Source organism: Abrus precatorius, unplaced genomic scaffold (assembly GCF_003935025.1).
Source record: "Abrus precatorius isolate BTA unplaced genomic scaffold, Abrus_2018 Scaffold8, whole genome shotgun sequence".
NCBI lineage: Eukaryota > Viridiplantae > Streptophyta > Magnoliopsida > Fabales > Fabaceae > Abrus > Abrus precatorius.
The window spans coordinates 12,767,789-12,773,027 of record NW_020874428.1 but is presented as its reverse complement, the minus strand read 5'-3'; positions in this window follow the sequence as shown (position 1 = coordinate 12,773,027).

The following is a 5,239-nucleotide window of genomic DNA, read 5'->3' as shown; positions in this document are numbered from 1 at the left end:
TGCAATGCCAATTTCCAGATTTTCATTAGCATGCTGTAAGGCCTTGAGGACAAGTCCTTTTGGAAAGGGGGACAATTGTAATAAGTGGAACTAGGGCCCTGTTAGCAAAATTAGTTTCCTTATTATTTTGAGAAAAATAGTTAGGTGTTAGTTGCCAAAATTGTTGGACAGGCTTCTAAAGCATCGAAAAAATAAGATCCAAGTTGTTTCCTCTTTTAACCTTGAGAGCTTAAGGTGAGTGAAGTAACCATTAGATAATCTACTCTTAATTGTTATAGCTAAATGTTGTATCACTTACATTTTATCATGGTTGAAGGGAAACTGAAAAATAATATTCGAAAGAATCAATTGCTTAGGTGTTGTGAATATGTGAACAAGGAGAAATTGTTAGGAAGACAACTACATATTAAGAAAAGTAACTTTTGAGACTTTTTTCTTTTTACCATAATCTAATAGTTTTATGACATTAAATAAGTGCTTGTGTCACATAGCTAAGAGAACACTAACTAGCAAGTGCACTAGGTAGTTGTAGCAAGTAATAAAATTTGGAATTCAGTTTGAGTCCCAAGTATCGTCCTCAGGGATTAGTTCTATCAATTACCACTTCACAAGTCAATAACTAGTTGAGCCAAACGAATATTGGAGATGTTTTGAGCATTTGCAAATAAAAACAATAAACTGCAGAAATTAGAAAATCACAACAAAACAAAGTGATGAATTTTAGTAATGAAATGATGTATGAATAGATTTAGGATTGATTTCACCTCTTCATCAATTGCAAAACTAAAGTAGATCTGAACTCTAAGTTCCTTAATTGATTGATGATTAATTTCGCTAGATTAATCAAAGTTCAATTCCTTGACTCATTGATCCTAATATTCAATTAACTACCCTAATTCCTTAGGTGTAAATCAATCAAACATTGCATTAGGCATTGGAAATTATGAGATCACAAGATCATGAATTCTTATCCCTAAGATATCCATAACCTTGACATTCAATTCAGATTTGAGAAATTAACTCAACTTCCATTGATGAAAATCCTCTAGGTTCAATTCAATTGAATAACAAATTCAAGAATTACATTAAGGAAAGAATTAAACGTTCAATATAATCAAGGTCTTAAAATTTAGATCCACAATCAATTTATAATATCAAAATCGGATCCATCAATCCATAAGAAAAAGAAATCAAAACATGTTCATAGAAGAAAAAGAGAGAGAAAGAGTAGAAGAAGAGGAGTTGTAGAATTTCTTTATAAATCCAATCCCCAGCCTGATTCCTTAAGGTCCAAAGCTTGGAAGTCGCCCCCAATCTCCCTCTCTAACTCTCCTAAGGTGTGAAAATGAAAAAATGAGAAAAGATCCTAAGTTTCTGGGCTAATCTCTTATTTATAGAATTTTTTGCCTTTTGCGCGTTATCACTTTTCTGCACTAAAGTAACCACGCAGAGGCCGCGTGTTCACTTTCGTGAACAAAAGTGATCACGTGCATCTTGCTTTGATGAGAAGCTCTCTGGAACTATCACTTTTGCCAGCGATAGTGATCACGCGCAGATTGCTATGTTGAGGAACTCTCTGGAACGCTCACTCTTGTCAGCGATAGTGATCACGCACACATTGCTCTTCACTTTTAAGTTCTAGAACGATCACTTTCATAAAGAGAAGTGATCATGCCCAGGTTTCCCTTCAATATAATTCTCTGGAACAATCACTTTCACAAGGAAAAGTGATCACGCCCAGCTTTTTCTTCAATATTAAGCTTTTGGAACAATCACTTTTGTGAACAAAAGTGATAACGCCCAACACATCTTCATCAATTCTTGTTCCTTGTCTCTAGATTTGCTACTTTTCTTCTATCTTTCTCTCTTAATCCTCTAATCTTAAGATCTCAACTCAGAGTTTCCTGCAAAATAGGTTCTAATCAGTACTTTATACATAGAAAATTCACAAAATCTAAACAATTAAACTATTTAGAAATAAATTGAACATTCTATTATTTTTATGAGTTTGCCAGCTTTTTCCATCATGTTTTTCATATCAAATGTATTAAAAACTAAGGTAAAATACTAGTAAAATCTGCATTTATCATTTTACAGGAAGCAACCTGCATATTTTATTTCATTTTTTTTCTTTATTTTGTTTATTATTTTTTGGATAAAGAATAAGTATACTAGGAGCTCTAAAAAGCTGAGTTGAGTGTTATTGCACACACATTTTGAGTTATGATTCATAAGTACTATCGTGCTTAGTGGCATACACGACCGTACATGTAGTCGCAGTGAAAAAAGAAGGTTTTACACTACAAGCATGAACATGTATATAGTTTAGCATGCCCGAGCTATGTCACAAAGAGGCTGATGCACCCAAGGAATCTTATCTTAATAGGCACTTTCAACGGACTTATCATAGAGTGTCTTTCCTTTTTATTTTAATTGACTTTTTTATGTATATTTAATTCTTCCAAATATTGAGGATAATGTTTTGCTTTAAGAATGAGGAAGATTTGTAAATAATATGTTTCTTGTTGCATGCTCTAAAGTAAATTTTTGTGTTTCTTCTTTATATGAAAATTTAAATTTTTACCCTAAAGGGACTCAATTATTTTAGACAGAATAACATGTTGAGCAATTATTATTGAGTTAAGGATTCATTAAGAAACTAATAATTAGCTAATATTTCTAATTTTTTGCCTATTTAAGGTTTAAGGTATATAAATCTAGAACTTGACTTATAACCGACTTGAGACAACTCTTTCTAATTGCATGCTTTAATATGATTGAAGCATATTAGTATTATTTTACTTTTTACCTTCAACATGTTTTAGAAACATCTAGTTGCCTCCCTTGAGCTTGATAAATTAATTTTTTCTTGGTCTCCTTGCATTAAATTATATAAAATGTTTTGATGATCTTTGAGTTTACAAGTGAAGCAATTGAGTTGTGAAAAAGAAAGAAATTATGTGCAAATATAAAAAAGTATGAAAAATAGCAAAAAGAAGAAAAAAAAAAGGATACAAATGAATGAAAAGAAGGAGGAGTAAAGAAATTGCCTGAATGTATAAAAAATTACTTTAAGAGCTTCATTTATAAACTTAGAAAATGTTTATTAATTTAATTATTTATTACCTCTTTGTATATCCTTTCTTTTCATTTATCTCACATCTAATTATTCAAACTTTTCGCCAGCCATATTACAACCTGAAAAAGACCTCATAATTTTTACATGCATTCAGTTTACTTAGTAGAGAGTAGATTTATGATCAAGCCTGTAGTAGTACACTTCCCTTTGAAAGAAGTAAATAATATCTCCTTTTGTCTTTAGACATTTAGAGAGAGAGAGGAGGGGGAGGGAGGGAAGTAGAGTGCTTCAATTTAATGTTTGAGTGAAAAGTAATAGAATATAAGATTCTAATTGAGAATTGTTTTTTATTACTTATGTTCAGTGATATTACTTTTTCTCTTATTTTTATCTCATTTGTCTCACTTTCCTTATTGTGATGATATGTTTCAAGTTATTTTTTACAACCTATATCTACATGCTTGACCATTATTTTATTAAGACTTTCAACGTACTTCTATATTAATTATGTAATTTGGCATAAGGTCACAATTAGATTTTGGGTACATTTTTTTTGCCTAAATTAGATGGAAAATAGAGTTTTGCTACAACAAGCATGATCATACTTCGAGCACATGCACGACTGTGCTCTTCTTTTAGTGCTTCCAACGTAAAGACTTTTAAGGGACCTATGGAGAGAGAATTTAAATTTTAAATTGACAAATCATATCCCTCTTGATACGTTATATCTTTATTAAAGATAAAGCATATCTCTTAGAGATAACAACCATAATCTCTTGTAGACTCTAAATCCTTTTTAAGGAACCTTAAGGATAACGACTTATGCATCTTTTTTGACATCTTAATTTTGGTCAGTTGTTGACGACTATTGGAGCTTTGGGAGCATGTTTTGGATCAAGAGCTTTCTTCATTGAAGACTTCTCTAGTTTGCATTCACTTTTTGAATAACTATGGATTGATTTATTATTATTTTGGTTTTCTATTATATTATGTCTAGTTAAATCTATAGTTAGGGTTATGATGAATCCTTTACATGACTCTGAGATTTTTTTTTAATTATGATAATTTCATATTTCACTTCTTGACTAGTGTTTTATGCTATTGCTCTATATTTGTATGTTGAAAATTAATAACTCTTAAATATATCATAATTAATTATACTGTAGGTGGCCATAACACATATACTTAATGAATCTACAGGGTAAAATAAGACAAAGGATTAGGTGGACAACGTTTATATTTTCTCTTTCAATAATAACTTATAAGTTATTTATGCTTTGTCTTCCTTTTACCTTACATGACAATTGGGGGTAATAATTTAGAAAAAAGATTGTTAATATTGCATGACCATTGGAAGTTAATAGGTTTAGTATGAGTAGTTGGCAATCATCAAAAAATCATAATTAGAATTAATCTAACTATAAGCTCTAAGTTCTTATTGATAAATTTATTTTATTGTCAGGGTTGCGTTATTTTAATTATTTTATATTTGAATTATTGTTTTATTTAATTTCACATCTTTTAAATTTAAACAATTGAATTAAAAAATTATTAATATTTTAAAAAAAATTTGTGAGACAGTATTTTAAGAGCTTATTTTATAATTTTGACATACACTTGCCTAGTAATAGTGATAGTGTGCCTTTCACCCAGAAAACTTAACTCTCTGGAACGCTCACTCGAATCAGATAAAGTAACCACGCTGAGTGTCTTAAATGTTGTAACGTTCACTTTTCTTGCTTAAGTCGTCACGTGCCAACGCGTGACTATAAATATAAACTACAGTGAACACGCACACACCTTTTCATCTAAAAATTCCTCTTCTCTCTGAGCATTTTCTGCAATTTCAATCTTCTTGTGTGTCGACCTAACAGCAGCAAGCTTTTCTCCTATATTTCTACATCCTCTTGCCAGGTACACGACTCTCTTCTCTTTGAAATAGTGGATTAGGGTTTTCTGTGTTATTGTTTTGGGAAAAATGTCAAAGAGAGGTCATGGGACATTGTTCCAAGTTTATTTGATTCAGCAATAAAGAGAATAATACTCTGAACAAGTTTTTCCTGTCATGTATAAAATTTTTCTAGGAGATTAGAATCTGCATTATCTTATTTCTCTAAATAAAATCTGCAGAAATTGATCGACTTTAATAGACATAAGGAA